The sequence below is a fragment of the Dermacentor silvarum genome, chromosome 4 (assembly GCF_013339745.2).
Source record: "Dermacentor silvarum isolate Dsil-2018 chromosome 4, BIME_Dsil_1.4, whole genome shotgun sequence".
NCBI lineage: Eukaryota > Metazoa > Arthropoda > Arachnida > Ixodida > Ixodidae > Dermacentor > Dermacentor silvarum.
Genome location: NC_051157.2, coordinates 147,725,409 through 147,746,473, shown reverse-complemented (window position 1 = coordinate 147,746,473; position 21,065 = coordinate 147,725,409). Strand labels below are relative to the sequence as shown.

Sequence of the window (21,065 nt, the reverse complement as noted above, 5' to 3'; positions counted from 1 at the left end):
CGCTTTGACCGTCAAAAATCTAGATTGAAGAAGTCAACATCGAGAAGGATTCAATTGGGATGGAAAAATCTTGCTATAAGGCGGATTTTAGAAGACGTTTAAAATCGCTTGTTCTAGCAGCCTACAATTATTGATTTTTTGTTGTTGTTTTCTTTGTTCTGCTTTTTGGCGGGAAAAACGGACGTTGGTTTTTGTTTTTGCTTCGCCCTGTTAGAATAGAGTGCAATCAACCCAGGCGCGGGTGTTTGCCTTGTGGTGAGTGAGCACTGAAGGGGCAGCCGCTTGCTCTTTATGCTCATAATGAAGTCCACAATAAAGAAGAAAAGTTACGCTGACCTTTCAGACCGTCAGAAGAGGCGTAGAGTTAATGACGAACTGATATCTGCCAGTCCTGTTGCCACGAGTACCGTCCAATAAGTATCATGGTAGGTTAATGAAAGTAGTAACCATGCTTCTAGTGAAGTATCCTCGCCACATGAGGATGCTCAATCCAAGGACAGTTTTCACGAAAGTGACCTTGCCTTGAAAGGAGAAAATGTAGAAGCACATAAGCAAGACATTTCTAGAGAATATTTTGTTCCACAAAACGACCCTCCTATGAGCGCGGGCATCGAAAATGGAGGTTCGTCGGACTATGCATCATCATCTGCAGAAAATCAGGCAAGTCTTTGTCCACGTAAATGTGTGAAATTTCAAGGATGGCTTGCATCATGGGTTACAAGTCACCGAATTCCGCTTGTCGCAGTTTCTGAACTTCTCCGGAAACTAAGCACCACTTTCGACGTTGATTTTGTCATCGACGCGAGGACATTGTTGAACAGTCCTCGATACACTTCAACGCGATCTGTCCCTCCTGGCGAATATTGCCATTTTTCTTTGAAGGAAAATTTAGAACGCATGATTGCTGTGTTCCCGAGTGGCTGTCGAGGGTAGATCCCTTGACAACGCTCAGAGAATTTTAAATGACAATGTCAGCCAAGTTGGACTGACGGTTCAAACTGTAAAATGTTTTGATATTGTTTGTCGCAGTTTTCGTTTTGTCTGTTTGGTTAACCTGTTTTACTTTGACCTAAAGGAAGAAAAAGACACCGTAGTCTAGTTGCTAGAGAACCGGCTGCTGTGCCCCACGGCAGAGGTTCGATTCCATTATAGGTTGCACATCACTTTTTTGTATTATAAAGCGAGTTAGGAACCTACCTACCTACCGCAAAGTGCCAAGAATGAGGCATTAAAAAGTTCGACTTTTGTTATTTCAAATTATCTTTGTAAGGTGGCGCTAGCATTATGGTAGCAGCCGCATTTTGTATTTTCTTAGTTAAATTAGCTAGCATTTCTGTGCTTCAGGTACCGAGTACGAAGCCACACTGAGTATTTTTCTGCATTGCAGCAGCGTGTGTCGCAAGAGGATGCAGCGCCGCGACGTATCATAGCGGCTACCTGACAAAGCGAGGAGTGGCGCGACGGCTCATCGGCGTCATCGCTTGCGCCGACGCAGTCTGAGCAGCCGAGCGGACTGCGCTCTCCGCGCAGCTTCCCTCCAGATTGCGTAACTTTTGAACCCGCCGTTACATTCACCGTTATTTTTGTCAGGACCAGCCGTTAAGTTCCTGACGCGTATTCGTTCATGAACTGCGGAGCGCCAGACTGCCTTCCACATCTTCTTTGCTCACGTAAGTAGTCACTGCCACTTTGACACCTGTCGTGTTTAATTATTTACGGTTTTCAGGCGGGAGTTTTAGGTGGAAGTTTTAGGCGGTAATGAAGTTTTGCAATGAAAGCGCCTTGATTTTAACTGGAATCTCTAATATTGTTTAAGAGGCATGTTTACGTCTGCGTACGTTTCTTTTATTGTGTGCGTATTCAGGTTTGCCAAAGCTGTCTAAAATTACCTCTGTGACGTTTCGTTGACCATTGATCGTTAGGATGACGATGACATTCCCGTTTGGCGCAGAATGATGAGACGTGCTACGATCTTCGCGTAGCCACAGCATTCTTCCGTCAACGCTCTTGTGCGAGATCACTCGTGTATTTTTCCGAGCGTGAAAGATGCCCGCGAATACACGCAAAACTGCCGAACGACTGGCCGCTCGAGGCAGTTTGCGTGATATTGGCAGGCATCTTTCACACTTGGAAAAACACTTTATGTAGCTCATATTGAGAAACAGAAAGCGGTATCAGGGGTTTCTCATGTTGCTTTACAATCTTCTCATTGACACTTTTCATCTAACTATAGTAATTGAGAAGTTAATTAATTAATTAGAACTAATTATCTAACTAGGCGGAACGCAAAAAATAATCTGAATATCTCCAACATTACCTTGGTTCTGTCCTGGTACGTGGCACTTGCATATTTTTAAAGTTTGGCTAAAGTTAAATGAAACACCCTGTATGTAGTGCACTGTTGCCTTGTTTTTTGTAACATAATCCGACAGTGTAGCTATTTACAGCATCTTTTTTTAGGATACCTAACATTTTTTGGCTTCAGTCATGCAACAAATAAATTTTGAGGTCGCACTGGCGTTTTCTTTTTGCAAGTCTGTGCAGTAACAAAATTCTGTTAAAAAAAGAAAAATTCCAATATACAGTTGTAATAGGCACTGCTGTTACATTATAAACATAGATACTCCGAGTTTATCAGCATAACAATAAAGAGTTTTTTTGTAACTTACTATGCAGGCACATACCTACGTGCAAGAGAGAAGGCGCGTGAGGGTGAAGACACCGATCATGTACCCTCTACAGGTGCCGAAAGGGGCAGACGAAAACGCCGCCGCCCAAAGGGCCACCACGAAACTCCTGAACTCCAAGAACCCAGGTAACTGTTATTTCATATTAAAGTCGTACGAATTAAATTTTCAGCGTGACACATATACAGTCGTATCTCGATAATTCGAACTCGAAGGAGCCCGAAAGTTTGTTCGAATTAAAGGAAGGACTTATTTCTGAAGTATTCGTGCACCACAGCACGACGTACGAATAGAGTCGTTATATATCACGGCGCGCAAGCAGATGGCGAGTAGGGGCCACGAGATGCCCGCGTCGGCCAACGCTCGCAGAAAACGATGCTGTAGGGAGCGGGCGGCGCCAGCACGGCGGCGCCGGGCGCGCGCGGACACGTCGAAGGTGAGGGAGGAGGGCGTCAGGGAAGCGGATTTGGCTTCAGCAGAGGTGACCCCGTCGCTTCGGTGGCTCCCCTCACTCTCCCTCTCAACTCCCTCGTAGCTCCCCCACCTTCGACTGTCTCCGTGCGCGCCCGCCGCCGGCCCGGCGCCAGCTTAACCCTCTCTCTTTCTTTTCCTGCCGTTGAAGCGAGCGTTGGCCGGTTGTGAGCAGTTTCGTTGGCCGGACTGGGCCTCCGTCGTTGCTTCCCTCTGCGTCGCAGCCGCAGCGTTGAGACATCGACTCGAACACGCGTGTTACGGCGCGACGACGTAACGGCGACCTTGCCATTTGAGAGAGATAAATTTACGCCGCGGTTCTTTTTCTTTTATTGCGATAGAAATTATATGGGCACTCCAAGCGCATTTTTGCCGCCGTCGTCGTCGCCGTGATATTCCGTATAAAGTGCAACGGCGATGAAATCGTCGCCGCGCGCCATGTGTGGGTTTTAGTGTGTGGGCTCATTTCGGTGTAAGCAATAAATTGCATATGCAAGCACTCTAGATCATAATTGATTTATAAACTGCACGAGCTTAACCTTTAACCCATTGCGTAACTATAAATGTCACCAAGGTCAAAGTTAGTGAAACTGGGTGGAAAATTACGGCTTATGTTCCCACCTTGTGTGTGGATGACTCACTGTTTTTGTAAAAAAATTCTTTACAAGTGCTTGGCAATGTTATTGTGTGGAGGTTTTCAAACAGGCAAGTCATAGGCGTGCAACATTTTAATGGTTTAATTACAAGCAACTGAAGTTCTTACTGTATATGCTTGAAGCAGCCGTGCTGCAAATAGTCGCTGTTACTCAAGGTTGCACTCGTCTGCTGTCTTTTATTTTAAGGAATCGCAATATATTTGCTCAATTTGAAGTATGCGATGTGTTTGATAGACTGGTGTTTAGGTATATGCTCAAGCCTGCACCATTTCTGAATTGGCTATGTGATCTGTGGCAAATAAAATTGGGGTGGTGTAACAATGCTGTCACACTGAAGCTGTGCCTTTGCAGAGCCGCACTTACCTCTTTTCTCGTACAACATTATCAGGAATGCATTATCTATTCCTTTCTTTGAATGCTAATTGGCACCTACTTCGCACATGTTTAGGAGGCTGCTGTCATCTACCAGTCGCCAACTAGTCAAGACAACAGCCTCCTGAAAGCTAGCAAAATAGCCGACACTTACACTGGTTGGCGATTGTACATGCAACACCTTCAGTTAGGTGTAAAGTATGTCTTCAAGGCAACAGAAGGGAATTTCACTTGTGATCGGTTAATGTTAGAACCATGTTAATAAAGGTGGAATGCTCGAAAACTGTGTGCTTGGACCAATATATTGTAGTGCTGCCCATTGCCAAGATATATTGCAGTGCTTATTGCCAATGCATTGAAAAACTATACGTTCACTAAGAAAAGTGTGCTTCAATTAACATACGTTTTACACATGCCTAATGTTTTTGCAGTAAGAAGACCTGCTGAATTAAGGAGCTACAGCCCAGCAGCCTGTTCGAAACCAGGTTTATCAAGGTCGATACCTGTAATGGACGTTACTCGGAGGCCCTCATATTTAATGTTGATTGCTAGCTTGTCTAGTCGTGTTTACTTTTTGCAATAAAAATATGTTATTGCTGTATGTGTTTCGTGTATTGCACAAGCGCAAACCTGCATGCCGCCGGCCGGCGAAACGCCGCAGGGGCATGGGGAGAGGGAAGGAAAGGGAGACGAGGGGGGCGCTAGAGGGGAGGGTGAAAGAAAACGGATGTCAAAATCCTGATTGTAGCAGGATTCAATCTGTATTTTTTTAATGCTTCTAATGGTCTTACAAAATCCCATTTCAAGACAGGATTTTTCGAAACTACTTTAAGCAGGATTCTAGAACTTCTTGCAATAGTCATATCCGCCGGACATTAGCAACGATATACGACCGTTTATCACCTTCTAAACGGTCTGCACGGATTTTTTAGTGCGTCTTTCAGACGTTCATTTAGTCTTGGCGAATCGGTATGGAAGCAGTTTTCTATCGCTTTTGTGCTAGCTGGGATAATCCAGCACAACGAAACGAATCATGCTACCTGCAGCAGGGGAGTTTTCACAATTCCGTAAACATTAATTAACACACCCGCTATATGCATATATATATATATATATATATATATATATATATATATATATATATAGATATATACAGGGTGTTTCAGCGAACACTTTCAAAAATTCTTAAAGGTTGCCTGTGGCAGATAGCACAATTATAGTTCATCAGCTGGTCTACTCGAAGAGGCGGACATAACTTGCACAAGAAATTGAAATGCATAATCGACTAATTAACAAAAATTCACTAATTAAGTTTTTAACTAATTACCGGATGGCCCATATTGCAATTTACAAATTGTAGCCGAGGAGTTCGCAAGGCGGATCCACTTGGAACGAATTCTCGGGATGAAACCAGTTTCAAGATATTAATTCCCGAACTTTGCGGAGAAATGCATTGGCGTTCCAGTTAGGTTCTTAACAAAACGTCGCTTTTTGCATTGAAGCACAAAATTAACTGGAACGCCAATGCATTTTTCCGCAAAGTTCGGGAATTAATATCTCGAAACTGGTGTCATCCTGAGAATTAATTCTAAGTGAATCCGCCTTGCGAACTCCACGGCTACACTTTGTAAATTGCAATATGGGCCATCAGGTAATTAGTTAAAAACTTAATTAGTGAATTTTTGTGAATTAGTCGATTATGCATTTCAATTTCTTGTGCAAGTTATGTCCGCCTCTTCGAGTAGACCAGCTCATTAAATAAAATTGGGCTATTTGCCACAGGCAACCTCAAATAAATTTTGAAAGTGTTCGCTGAAACACCCTGTATATGTATACAGTGATCCGATACAGCAACGACAGCAAGGACGGAAGAAGAGCATGACGAAGTCCGCTCAATCTAGGGCTTCCTTTCGACACTGGAAGCAGGCGTCTGGTTGTCGCCGTCGGAAGCCATTTCTGTTTGCAGGCCGGCGACTCGGCAGCTTCGGCGAAGCTCCACGGAGCGCGCCTGTTCTGTCAGTTCGTCGTCGCTCTTCGAGGGCGCCGTTGTCTTACCCCGTTCCTCCACCAAAACTGTCACGATTGGGTACGCTTATTTAAAGATGAATTGATGAAACGGGGAAAATAGTTGCGGCACCGACACCAAGCGGCTCGAAAAACGAGCGCACTTCGTCCTCCTGTTCTTCCATCCTAGCTGTCGCTCTAGCGTAACTTCAAGAAGTGTTTCGGAGATCCGGCGTATAAAAAGAAGCATGTAGGGCAAATGCTAAGGGAGCTAGCTCAAGTTCCAGGTGAAACCTGCACGAAGTACATCGAGGAAGTGCTCAAGTTGTGCAAGGCTCTGGATCCTCAGATGACACAAGCGGAAAAAGTTTGTCATCTTCTAAAAGGGGATCACCGAGTACGCGTACAAGTTGCTCATTTTGAAGACAGTCTGCAGTTCGTAAGTGACGTCTTTCAGCATTGCCGTACATTTGAGGCTGAAATTTCAGCTTACCACACCAAAGTTCGGCCACCGTTGCCATGTAAATAACGTGGCCATTGTTGACGTGGTCCCAGCTCTATCCGTCTTCGCGTCAGTGATTCGGCAAGTGGTGCGCGAAGAGCTTTACCGACGTGAGGCGGTTTCCCTGTCGACGCCTCGAGTTCAAAAGCGTTTTCCTTCCTAGGACTTCAGAGAGACGTCCACCACTGCCGCCTCCCTAGACGCCTCTAACTTCGTGCCTCGTCCAAGAGTACCAAACCTCGCTAGCAACGCGCATCCCAGTTACCAATTCCACGACGGTTACTCACGCAGACCGCCTGCCGTTTATCAACAATGGGACAGCCGTACCGGTTATCATCGCCCTGCTGACATTTTCAGTACGTCGAGTGAGCGCCCCGTGTGCTTCCAATGCGGCATTCGCGGCTACGTCACTCGATTTTGTCCTCATCGTCGTCGAACGTCTCCGCCGTGCTGTGAGCGACCGCCTACTTTTTATCGGCGTAGCAATCGGCACGGTAGCGAGACACGCTGGCTCTCTAACTACCAAAGCAGGACTAACCACCAGGCCAACTACAGCAGCCATTCAACATCTTGTGTGCGAAGATTGATGCCGCGGCTTTCACACCACCGCAGATCTCCATGTCCACGACGACGTCTCACGCCGCTTGGAAACTACGCGGCACTACCGATGGAGGTGAGGTCGCCAGTCATCGTCAGTTACACGTCCCTCCGCCAGTAAACATGTGACAATAACAATATTCGTGTTTCAGTGGACCATGTTACTACGTTGGCCTTAGTGGACCCAGAAGCTAGTGTCTCCGTTAGCAGCTTGTATTTAAAACCCGATTAGACTGTAAAGTGATGTTACGCTGGAAATACGCTGATGCATTTCGTGCTGTCCGTGGAGAGTTGCTGTGACATATTGGTGTGTCTCCCGGGAACGTTTATTTCTCTGATAACGTGTATCAAGGAGAATTTGCAGTGCTTTGTAAATCCACCCAAAATGTATTTCTTGACCTCAATTTCCTACGATGGTGCGATGCAACTGTGGAATGTGGGGCCTGTCAGCTTTCCTCTCTTCTCTTCCCTACCAACCTGCTACCTGTTCACAAACTCACGCCGTCATTGAAGATGCTGTCTTACCGGCAGGTTCCTTATCCAGAGTTGGAGTTGCTGCTTGTGGTGCCAACACCGATAAATTTGATACTAATGTTAAGTTAGTGCCTTCAATCGTTGTGAAGAAGTGTATGCTCGTCCCACGATGCGTCCTCTCTGTGCACTGCGGAACAACTGCACTATGGGTATCGAATTTAACTTCCCAGTCTGTTGTGCTACCCAGCGGTATGGGATTTGCCTCTTTTGAAGCGAATACAACATAGACGCTAGAATTGATGACACGCCGCACGAAGCCTGAGCGCGCGGGGCTGGTCCTGGTGTCCCTGAAGTCTCGTCACCGTTTCTAAAATTGATCAAGTCACTGTCTTCAGAGATTACTTTATTTCTCAGAGTGGCGAGCTTGCTGATGGATTCCTCAGCAATGCCAGATGGCCCCCAGGCGATGTGTGACGGCGACCACTTCGGCTCGCTCCACGGCTTGGAGTTGCACGTCCGGTCTAGGGCTAAACAGCACTTTCTTCCACGATAATGTTGAGGAAGAGGTCAGGAGATCGGGAGAGGGTGTCCTCCGCCCAGTCCCAGAGGCTGTGAGTGAGCGTGGGTAGGTCGCCGTCGCCGCACAAGTGCCAGTACGAACTTATCCTGTCTAGTTAAATGTACGAGTATACGTAGGTGCTCGGGTATGAGTGTATCTGTAACCTGCGCCAGGTGTTCTCCTGATGCTTGTACAGTTTACTGTGTAGAGCGGGCCTAGTGTGTTGTGTCCGACGGTTGCATTGGTTTAAGCCGTGATTTAAGCGCGGGACTTTGGGGTCTTCAGGTTCGGGAGACCCACCGCTCGGCTGGCGCATCCTTGAGCATGTTGGTGGTCCGCTTCGTTCCCTGGATTCCCCGTGTGAGCCGGGACCTATAGCAAGTCTCTTGAGCGTGGTTCGTCACTGATGTGTAGTGACTGTAGGATCTTTAGTGGGGTGTGTACCCCTATTCCTCGGATAAAGTGTGTTATGGCGGTTTAGGCCACGGCCAACGCAGTGGGGGCTTCTTCTGCTTCAGTGTGGGTGGCAGCGCTTACCGTGCTCGAAGGTGCCTGTGCCTTGAGTCCTGTCTCTAGAACGCCGCAAATGGCGTAGATGTGTTGATCGGAGTACAGGGCTGCGTCTACGTACGCCCCGGTGGAGTTGGTCCCTTACGTTTTGTGTAGGATGTGGGCCCTCCCTCTTCTTCTGCCGTGGGGTGGCCGGCGAGTGTGTTATTGAGCAGCGGTTTGATGACGAAGATGCGCCTGATATGCGGTGGGAGGGTGGTGGTGTTGCTTCCCACCGGGGACGTTCTGAGGTTAAATTGAGCGAGGATCCAGCGACTCGTCTTGCTACCATGGAGACGGTGGACCTGTGATGTACGGTGCTCTTCAATGAGTTCTTGGATGGTGTTGTGAACTCCCATTTGAAGAAGGTTCTTGGTGGAGGTGTGTCTTGGTAAGCCGACAGCTACCCTGTATGCGTGGAATAATGCAGTCGAGGCGAGCTCGTTCTGTCTTTTTTAAGTCTAGGTATTGTAATTCATAGGTGAGACGGCTGACGACAAAGGTTGAGGCAGGTCCTTCTCCTTCATGCCTTGCTGACGCGTGCTCTTTTCGCGTAGCAGTTTCGTGGTCTGGTTCACCGTCATCAGGAGGCGGTCGATGATGCTGCCGTTATGCCGGTTCTGCTGTAATATGCTGCCCAGTACTCGCATCTGCTCTTTTTGGGTGACTGGCTGCTAGTTTACGTGTATCGCGATGTGAGGTGAGGGTGGCTTGTGCTTGCTTCGGTCGCGTAGCCTGATCAGGACGAGTGCCGACTTGTGCTGGGAGCACTATAGTCCCGCTGCCTTCACGTGTTGCACGCCGATATTGGTGGAATGTTGGAGCGTTTCTTCAACTGTGCTGTCTGACCCTTCACACGTCCACAGTGTGATGTCGTCGGCCTATGGCGTGTGTCTGAGTCCCGGGACTCCAGTCAGTCCCAGAGCAAGGGTCTAGGTTGAATAGGAATGGTGACAGTACTGCGCCTTGTGGGGTGCCTCTCGCCGAGCTGCATGGGAGGCAAGCGCAGGTATCCGACCACTGAACTCAACTGTCCTGCCTGTGAGGAATGACCTGACGCAGTTGTAGGTTTCTTTCGCCGGGTTGTAAGTCGGCTAAGCTCTCGAGCACTGCCGCGTGGAGCACGTTGTCATCATCCTTGTGGACGTTCACACTTAGAAGAGCTTTCGTGCTTGAACCACTGTGTGGATGCGAAAGGTCGTATTCTAATTGAAAGAGGACGTCCTGGGTAGAAAAGTGCGCCCGAAAATGGAGCATCGTGGGTGGTAGGATATCGTGTTCCTCGGCAACGTTCTGTACGCGGCACAGTTTTACATGGTCAGTGAGCTTGCGTATGTAGGAGCTTAGTGAAATGACGCGAATATTCTGTAGGTTGAGTTTGATGCCCGCTTTTAGTATGAATGCGACCCCTGCGTGCTTCCACTCAGGGGTTAAACGGCCGGAGCGCCAGTTCTCGTTGAAGTATTCAGTTATTGCTTCCACAGACATCGGGTCGAGGTTACCCAGCACCTTGCTCGTAACCTCGTCGGGGCCCGATGTTGATGTTGTGCGCAGATTGTGCAGCGCAGCGCAGACTTCTGCCTCCAGTGTTGTAGGGATCCAGCAGGCGTCGCCGTAGGTACCATTGCTTCTTGTAGCCCTACTGGCCGTTGGGGCTGTTGCAAATCTCGCCCCATTGCTGACGTTCTCTTGTAGAAGTGTGAACCTCTACCCTACGTTCGAGCTTCGCTATGCGCCGTCGCAGCTTGTTGTGACGGTGGCGCTCGCACCTGCACATGAGGCTTTCGCGCGCTTCCCGCATGTGGAGACTGCGGGAATCTATCGATGGCTGCTCTTGAGACATTGCCATTTCGTACGTCGTGAAGTCACGTCACGGCTAAGCGAGCTGACCATTCGTCGAGATGCGATATGAAGTTGGGTTCCGTTTCTTCGTGTAGTTGACGGAATTTATCCCACTTCGTAATGAAGGCCGTGGTCGTCTTTGACGGGCTGGCGGCCGTTTCAAAAGTCAGCGACAAAATGTAATGATCTCTGCCAAACGCGTGCCCTTTGTTGTGCCACCGGATGCTTGGGATGTTCTTGCAAAGGAACAGGTCTGGTGTGGTGTCTCTGCACACACACTTACCTACCCGTGTTGGTTGTTGTTGGTCGTTAATGATATTAAAACCATAACCGGGTGCCCTTGTGGACGGGTTTGGCGTTAAGCCGCCTAAATTCAGTAGTTGCGCTTCTTTGGACTGCAGGGGCGCTTTGCAGAGGATTAGTGGGATGTCACTGCCCTTGCTTCGTGGTGACTTGTAAAATGCCGAGGACGAAGAGGGGCTGTGTCCCCTTCGCTTGGGCAGTATTTCAATGGATGTGTGTTGGAGCACTACATAGGCCGATATTTTCAGCCGGGGCCCGGCCCGGACCCGTTATTACGTTGGGCTGCACGCCCATGCCCGACCAAAAGTGTTATGGCGAGACCCGGGCCCGGAAATAATCTACGTTACCCGCCCGGCCAGGCCCACCACCCCTTTACCTTAGGCCCAAGCCCGGCCCGAACCCGGCTCGAAACCGGCCCGAACCCAACCCGAGACTAAAAAAGACATGTTTTTCAGAGTCGAGACGCGCGAGGATAACTCGTTACACGTTACATGAACACCACTAGAAGGTCCTAGCCCGGCCCGGATCAAAAGCACATACCGTGCCCAAGCCCTGCCCGAGGCCATGAAAAAACTGCTCTACCCGACCTGGCCCAGCCCGTGGGCCAGGCCGGGCTCGGGCGTTTGGGTAAGCCCGAGCCCATGCAGTGCTGTTGTGTGTGTTCTACGTCTGTGCCTTCAATTTTGTGTTGTCTGTCTGTGAGGTTGCGGTGTACTAGGATGGCAGTGTTGTAGTAAGGCTCGTCGTCTGGCCCTATCCGATTGCATGGAGTGTAACCTGGTAGTTTTACAGTACGCGTTCGTCTCTTTGAAAGCTATGATGTCTTGGGTGTCTTGCGTGTTGAGTTGGATGTGAAACTGCAAGTTGCTCCGGTAGTTCCACTGCTATATTGTACCGGTTGTTCATGGGGCTATGCTTACGTTGGTGTCGGTTGCAAGAAGATGTAAAACCAACGCCTGCTTGAGAGCAGGGCATTGTTGTGTGATTGGCTTCTCACAGATTTCCTCTAAGATTTAGTTTTGGTGGGTGTCCAGTTGCTTCTTATAGTGCGGCTAGCTGTTGGCCGTATTTCGCTTACGTAGCTTTTGAGCTTTTCAGTGTAGTGGGTTTATAGTGATTGAAGTGGATAGTGGGTTGATCATATTTTTGAGGGTTTGTATTGATGAGTTGACTGATCGCACTAAAACGCACCTTCAGATTAGTTTCTAACGTGGCGATAGCCGCCGTTACGGCTGTGGCAATGTTCGCGTCGGAATGGAGTGAGGCAGTGGATGCGGTGGCCTTGCTCTTGTTTGGGGTTTGGAGTTTTGGTGTCTTGCTGGTGGAGGCGGCGGAGGATTCCCTGCTCGTGATGCCGGTGTGGATGTCGGTGTGGATGTGCGCGAGGTGAGAGACTTGTCTCTCGGATTGAATATAGCTAAGTAATTTAGCTCTGGGAATGCTGAGCGAAAATTTTGGCTCGCTGGGCCGAAATATGAGCTCGCTGCATTTTGCTTGTCCATCTCCCTCACATGTTATAAATATACATTGCCATAGCACGTGTGCAAACTGACCGCAGCTCAGCTAGGTGGGAAGCGGCCCTATGCAACCCACGCCTGGCTGAGCAACATTGGGCTGTCCAGCAGGCGCATGATGCGGCTGGATGTCTAGGCATGCTTGTCCCGACGTGGGAGATGCCAGCGACGTGCTAATATGCATTCTGCAGGGCTGAAAAAAAAGAAAAACGTGAAAGCTTGCACTAGGCCGCGCACAGTTCAAGACACAGCGAAGATGACCGATATATTGGGTCTCTTGGTTGTAGCTAGGCTATCTCTCTCTCTCTCTTTCTTTGTTTCTCAATTTCTTTCTCTCTCTCGGTCTCATTTTCTCCTTCTCTCTCGCAAAAGAAGTTGTGTTGCAATCGTCAGTATAATGCAATCATATGGTTCCAATAAATGCAGGTCATGGGAACCATAACCTGCATGCAGGTGGGTGTATACCGCAGGGTGATGACACTCGCCTTCGGACCGTGGGTGCCCGGTTTCGAATCCTGGCTTGCCCAAGAACGTTCATTTTGATTTATTTATTTCTATCGGGCGGCGAGCGCGGACGCTCTAGGATGTCACGGCGCATGCGCAGTAGCGCGTAGCTGGCGGAGCTCGGCGTAGCCCTGTCTGTGTGGCGTCGCCTGGTTCTCATAGCTACGGTGCAGCAGGTTCGTGCCACGCGCAAAAATTACGTCTGGCTTAAACTGCCGAAGACGACGACGCTCGAGCCAATGCTGATGATGATAATTTCGTGGCACACGCACAAATTACGGCTGCCTTAAACAGCTGCTGTGCTGCTGATAAACTGCGGAAGAAGACGACGACACACGAGCCAATGCTGATGATGATTATTTCGTGGAACGCGCACAAATTACGGCTGGGTTACAGCTTCGCTGTTGATGAAAGTTATTCAATCAGTCAGTCAATCTCCCTCACTTGTGACTTGGATGCTAGCGATGTCGGGGTTCCGTTGCCAGACTACCATCTTGGGTGGCTCTCAGGGGCCTGTACTGGACGAGCGGGGCCGGTTTGCCGAGGGGCTCGTTCGGTTGAGCGAAATCTCGGGCGGCGGGTGCGGAACCGGGACCTGCTGGCTCGGCGTTGAGGTTGGGCGTTGGATTCGAGCGGCGGGAACGACGTCGACTGGGCTCGGAGGGATGATGAGGGGCTGCTAGAGATGCCACTGCGGGACGGGTTGCGCCGGGTCGCCCAGGCAGGTTCTTGTGCTCGCTTCGTTTGTGGGGTGGGCGACGTCTTCTTGACGAAGCGGTATTTAAGGTCGGGATGTGGGTGGCAGTATTTTAGTCTCTAATTTCTTTGGGTTTCGAAGATGTCATAGAGTGGATCAGCTGTTCCTCGAAAGGGCCGACTGGTCCTCGAATGCTTATTCCTCGAGCAGTTATTGACGTCCTCTTGTTTCCACCGAGTACAGCGTGCGCCGGGCACCACATTATGGCGTGGTGCTATTCTAAGGTGGTGACAAGCATTTTGTGGATTTTGTGTGGGCACGGTACATGCCATGTACGAACAGCATGTTGCCTGGGAGTCTGTCGTGACCAATGTAGATTGATATTTCACCTCTGCACTTCGAAGGGCTGGTGCTGTAGCTGCTGCAACTGCCGGGCACGCGGAAGGGGTCCGAATGGAGGCCGTTATCACTGAGGAAAAACTCAGTGCCACTTACTGTGAATTTGTGGGTTGCCACTCTACACGCGGCCGGGCAGTATATGTCTGGATGTCTTCTATATTTGTTTTGTAAGGCGTTTGATTGAGATTTTATTCTGCTTTGGTGGTGGTCTGTGCTCATGCTCTATCCCATCCTTTTGCAGCAGAACCATTGATTGTTCTGTCGAACTCAGATGTACCCTCTGTGCCACGACTAACGCTGTGGCATGTTCTCATATGTGTTGTAAATACAAAGTCTCCTGCCTCTCCATGTTCGTTTTTTTTGGTAGCGCCAAGGCAGCCTTATACGCTCACAGTGTGCATCTGCTTGTACTTTAGTTTCCATTGCTGCATAATTTCCGAACCCTGCAGTGCGTATATATAAACATTGCATGAGATTACACATTGCAGAGAATAATAAACACACTTCTAATGATTATAGTTAGTTGTATAGGATTTATTTCACCGCTTCACGAAAACGTCGCATCGCATAGATCACAACACGCGCTTGGGGTCTGCATAAAGCCTAAGACGATTGAGTCAGCACATTTATAGCGCTTTTTAAACTCTTATAAAGAATCCTTCATGTTTCATGAAAACATCGCATCCGTTATTATAGATAGTCTGTTCTATGGTAGAAAACATCTTTTACAATCCGTCTGAATCTTGGAGAATGTATGAACGTAAAACATTGAATTTGGTGCGATTTCTGCGCAGATCACAACAAATTTATGGAAACCTATGGCTGGTACTGCAAAACTTTAGATGCTTTAAAGCTTTCAAGGATACCGCTTCACGCTAATTAAAAGAATACGTCTGACATGGCCAAACTGAATAGAAAGCCTGTTAAAAAGCCGGCTGACATTTTTTTACCATAAAAAAGAAATTTAGATGAACTGCAGTAAACTCGACGGTAGGTAAACATAACTTCATTTCTGGCTTTTAGCGTAGGGTTTTCTCGCCAGAACTCAACTCGGCTAATTAAAGCTGACAATGATGTCTTGCCTCTCTCCTTGCGTCCCCATGGGGATTTCTCAAAACCTTTTTTCACTATGCATCGCTTGTTGTAATAGCGGTGAAGCCAATTCTTACGTGCCTCAAACGTACCGTGGGTGTACAAACTAACCAGCCGTAAGTGTCTCCGACATAAAAATCACTTACGGAAGAGCTGAGGATCCCAAGCTTGATACGAAACGCCCCAGGAGCGGGGGGGAGGGGGGGGAGGGGCCCAGCTCCCTCCTTTCTCCAGGCGAAGTCGACACCGCCCCATCTACCCTACTTGTCATGAGCAAGTTTCATTCCCGGAGAATTCGGGTTTGCTGAAAGTTCCCTCAAATTCTACGTCTTCCTGGTCTTCTACGCGCTGATGCAGCTACCCGCGCCGCCGTTCGAGAAGGGCATCGCCAGCGCAGGTGACATCATGCTCGCGATCGCGCCAACACCACCTCTAGAGCGGCTCCGTCCCTCCGTGAGTGCATGGTTCTCTGGTTCTCTGCCGCGGTTGCGGTGTGGTGTGGTCTCCGGTGGCATGACATTGAGCGGGCGGCGGCTCCTTCCGGCAACCTTCTATGTGAACTCATCAGAACGAGGTCGGAGAAGAAAACCAGACCAGGTGTGCGTCAGGGGACGGTTTAGGGCCTTCGGTTCCTGTAAGACCTCAACATGGTTTAGGGGCTTTAGTTCCTAGAAGACCTTCACTCCGAGACTGCACCACCTCGTTCTGCTCAATCTTCGTTAGGAGTCCGTGATGGAAGCCAGTCAGGTTTAGGGCATGCGGGTTCCTGGAAGACCTCGATGAGTCGGCCTTGACGGCTCCGCCGATCCTCGTTCGGTGTATTATCAATCTCCAGGGTTCGCCCGCCGGTAGGAGTGTCATGCCGTCACTGCCAGCCGCCGTGAGCCAGTGCCGACAACGCCTTCGCAGCGCAGATGCGGGGAAAAGCGCTGGACATGAAGGAAGGAATGGCGCTAGCGAGGGCTTGCACCCGTTGTGCCGACGACCAACTACAGCATCCGCCGCCGACTCGTCGCTTCTCCTCAATTTGTGTTGTGCCTTGCGCACGCTCGCTGCGACGACGTGACGGAGTGAGCAACGCGGAGCAACGGTGTGTGTGTGTGTGTTTGTATCTTTAATTGTTGTGTGTATTTCGTTGTGATCGTTGCCGTACTCAGCGAGCGCGTAGCGTCGTCGTCCATGACGACTCGGCATCTCTCGTCGTCCATGCCGCCGGGTTCGACCGCCGTGTTGCCAGCCAGTGCCATCAACGCTCTCGCAGAGGGAGTGGCAGTGTGGGAACGCTGACGTGAATAGTGGACAGGAGCCAACTGTGTACGAGGAAGAGGACGGACGCGCGAACAGCGGTGCGAGGAACGCGTGAGCTGCGGCTGGGCGTTCTTAGGCGCGGCCGGCCGGGTGGCCAGCACTAGAGCTGCGGCCGTGGACCGTGGAGCCGAGGCGTTTTCTCCCACAATATATATATATATATATATATATATATATATATATATATATATTGCCGCGTTTCTAGTACCACAAGGATGCTGCAGATTACCAGACATGTCGGTATTTAAAGAAAATATAGCAAACAAGAAGTCACCACTGCGCGGTACTATACCATCCATTGTTGTTGCTGTTCCTGCTGACTAGTGCTTTTCTACACCGAGTTTCCGTTGGACAAACGCTCGGGACTCCTACTTGGACCCGTACACGCAGTCCGGAGAATGAACCTCTTGTCATTACTCCAGTGCACCGATTCAGTCGCTGCGTGCTAGGCCGAATTGACCGCCGTGCCGGCCTTGACAAGCATGGAAATTTCTACATCGACGAATATCCCTCCTTCGAAGATTGTGACAAATCTTTCCCAGGTCATTTTTTAACTTCCTAGCGTTCCGGGTGTCTTTCGTGGCGATGCAATTGAAGATGTTGAGAAATGGATTGATCAGTATAAAATATTGGATATAGCCATCGACTGGAGCGCAGAACAAAAAAAAAAAAAATGTCGCAGTTTCGCCCGAAAGGCGAAGCATCGATTGCAATAGCAAATTAGCAGAGAGCTATTCGGAGTAGGTATAGTGGTTTTATCGGCTGCATAAACTTGGACACATTCGCTTACTGACTGAATTAACAATCGTGGTGTCAGCGCGCGCAATAAAACATGAATAGATCACACTAAATGACCTCAGACAACGACTGTCAAAACGCCTCAGCGGGCGAAGGCTCGCGCGGTCTATCGCTTCAACGGAAACTGAGCGGCGAATGCACCGCGCTTACAAAGGTCAGAGCCGTGCGGAGATAAGAGACGGTGCGGGCCACCGCCAACGCAGGGTTGGCCAACGCAGGTTGAACGCACTGGATGGGGTACAAAGATTGCCCTCTCGTTTCCCGCGAGTGCAGAGTGCGCCAGGCACCACATTATTGCGTGGTGCTATTCTAGGGTGGTGCCTAGCATTTTGTAGATTTTGTGTGGGATGGTACGCATCACGTACGAACGATATGCTCCCTGGGAGACTGTCATGACCAATGGAGATTGTTCTTTCACATGTGCATCTCGAAGTGCCAGTGTTATGACTGCTGCAACCGCAGTGCAGGACGATGGAGTTCGAATGGAGCCCGTTATGACTGTGTGCTCATTGAGCGCCACCTTTTTAGCAAGAACCTTTATTGTTCTGTCGAATTACGATGTCCCCTTTGTGCCACGACTACCGCCGTCGCGCGTTTTTCATGTGTTGTAAATATTAAGAGCCTCCAGGTCCCTCCGGGCTCGTGTGTTCTGGTAGCTCCACGGCAGCCTTATACGCTGCCCCAATGCTGATGTTTACCTTCGTCATTTAGGCCTTATTTAGTTTCTAAGTAGAATGACATAAAACCTCCCTTTGCACAAAGTTTGTACCCCCTTCTTAAGCCTACTCAGTTCGTGTCACTGCCACTGCACCATTCTGTTACTGCCACTGTGTCACTGTCACTGCATCATGAATATGCTATTTGACTACAAAGCTCGTGAAGATAGCATATTCATTTGTAAGTTTGTTCCTAATTTAACCCCACAACGCCCAACGTATCATTTTGATACGCTTAATTTCATGCCTAAAAATTTAAACTTATGTGCTAATGACCTAAACTAGAGCCCGTACTAGGGTTTTGATGTGCTGGAGGAAGTTTACAGTCGTGATAGTACAGCAAATAAATTACAAATTAAGTAATTACCATACTAATTTTTGTTTACTCAATAACATTTCATTGTTTATTTAGTGAACACACTGTTTTAATTGTCTCTGATGTGGAATGGTGTTTGGGCTTTGTGGGGTTAAGGTGCTGGTGCACAGAAAGTCGCCGCTCGCATACGCTAGTTAGAGATTTTGGGCGGCTGTACATCTTTGTGCGCAAGTATTAATCATGCCCGCAATGTCAACGTCCCACGATTTCTGCTGAGCACCGTCTCCGGTCTGCTCCAGCCAGTTCGTTGCCCTGTAAGTGGCTACGACCGCATTAACAATGCTATGCGAGCTTTCACTTTCAACCTTGCTGCCAATGTAACGCTAGTTGCTACGACGCTGTGGAATGCAGTTTTGCGAGAAGCGAGCGAGATTGACGCCGCCCGAGTTTTTTCGACTTAAGTACTACGGTTGGTCGGCTCAATTTCCGTTCCTGTTCAGCGCTCGATACGACCCCGCCCCTGCTGTCTGGCGTTCAATGCAACTGACGACCGGTATCATGGCACTGCATGTTTGCTGGTCGTGCTGCGCATGTACGCTTGGGGCAATTTCTATAGTAGGTGGTACTTGTGTTGCTTCTGCAGAGTGACTTCACTTTCCAAATGCTCAGTGTCCAGCACAACCTTCCAGAATAACAGGATGAGCGGGACTTTCTGCAGTGATCTCATGAACCGTAGTTCAATTTAACGTCGTCGATGAAACTTTTGCGCGGACGCTTTGCTGTCTTGCAGGGCGGGGTAAAACATCGGAGGGAGAATGACGCCAAGCAGCTAGCCTTGGCAAACCAGCCTCATCTGCAGCCGCCCCACCGGTTTCTCCCTGGGGCCTGTCTCCGCCATGACCCATGGGCAATATGCCCTTGACGGCGGCGCTGCTTTTTCAAGGCACTATTTGGCACGCGGCAGCTCTTGGCGTCCTCGTCACAGTCGACCTTCGTCAAGCGATTTCCGCCATATGCGCTCCGGTTTAGCCTCTCGCGTTCATACCACGCTCTCAGCGGATAGAAATTGCCGCTTCCGCATCACATGGTGAGGGCATATTTCCCGGTCAGCCTTACCTTTATACTCTTTTGGCTAGACTTTAAGATGGGCACGTGACCCTTCCTCCTAGTCCATGTCTCTCCTCGGACTTTGAACCTCGCATTTAGCCAACGCCACCTAGACTAGGTGGTGTTGATTTAGCGCGGTTGACAAAAAATGTAGATGTCAGCAGTGTCCCTGTGGAACTACTCATGAGCATTTCTGACATGTAGCGTCATACACAAAACTACTGTTGAGTCTGTTGAACAACTAAGAATAAGAATATTTTCTCAGCGCCTAGCGCGATGTCTGCTACTGAAACAGCAATATAGTCAGCGAGACCAGCTTCGGTGACATCGTGAATCGTGGTTAAAAAGGGACAGAAGTTAAAGGGAAGGTTTCTTTCTGCACAATTTTAGCCGGGTTAGCTTTTGTTTACGAGGTTGTCCTGCATACAGCACAGTGCTGTATGCAGGACTTCCGAAGCAGCATTTCCTGCTCTTCTTGGAGCAACACTGTACCAATGGCAGATCGGCAGCACCGAATCAGTGTTCCAAGGGCAGACAGAGCTCTGGCGGAGCAGCCGCAACTGCTCTGCCAAAATCGGCGGACGATAACTCTCCGCTGATCCATTTCCTGTTTCTTCCCATGATGCCTGTATTCACGCCGGGACGCCGGTATCGACGGACGCAATGGACCCCGCTGTATCGCGTTGCGCGCTTTAGCTCACGCTGTTTGAGAGCGAAAGCTCCGATTCGCATAGAGCTGAATCTGACAGCGACGCTGAAACTACCGCTTGCGAGCAAGCCTTCCAAATCATGTTTAGCCTTCCTGCCAAGAGACCAAAAGTCGTTGGCGGTCCATCATTTAAACACATTTGCGTGCATTGCAGGTTTAGCAAGTGAAGTTTATTATTGTTGAATTCAGTAACTTCTTTTTGTACGATTTCGTCCTTCGGCGCCCGTACGTAGTGCTGCTCTCACTGTACTATGAACAAGCTTGCTGGGGCGACCACTTGAGGGCATTGCCACACACTCGCGCTACTTTCACAAATGAGGGTTCAATCAAATGAATGGTACTGGTGGACATCCTTACGCGACATGCGCGGAATACCGACGCTTTACTTCTTTCAGGGCAGTACTGCGTACGAGAACCAAACATATTGCTCACCCTGATAGACATGACCGGCCCCGCTCACCATTGATGATATATTAGTAGGCTGACGGCTGGTGTCGGTTGCGTGATATCCATCTCGAGAACGGTTGTAGAAACGACCATTGTTGCGGTACAGTCTATTCAGTCCAATAGGCTCTAACCACAGTGGCTGTAGCGTAAACGTGGCGACGAGCAGCAGGCAAGATTAGCTCCAAATAAGGTAGTGTACATGCAGTCTGCAAAACCCTGTCCATCTGCTGCTGCAAAGCCGTGCTCTCATGGAAAGGGCGGTTTCGCTTCGTATCAACATTCAAGCTCGACAATGCCCTCTAGCTCTCTCGAATCCCAGCACCCGACACTGAGCCCCCCCCCCGGGGCCTCCTGCCCCGCGACGCGATCAGACGCCGAGCGCGTCTGACAGCGTCGTGGGGCCTAGGCCAGTTGCGTGGGGCCAAACTGGACGCAAAGTGAA

The 21,065-nt window shown here is 49.3% G+C and overlaps 1 long non-coding RNA gene across 1 annotated transcript; it reads left to right on the top strand.

Moving 5' to 3' along the window:
• The first annotated feature begins 248 nt into the window (after positions 1–248).
• Positions 249–4,778, top strand: LOC125944808 (uncharacterized). Its single transcript, XR_007466514.1, has 3 exons — positions 249–1,670; positions 2,677–2,815; positions 4,618–4,778. It is a non-coding gene; the product is annotated as an uncharacterized LOC125944808 (long non-coding RNA).
• Positions 4,779–21,065: the final 16,287 nt, after the last annotated feature.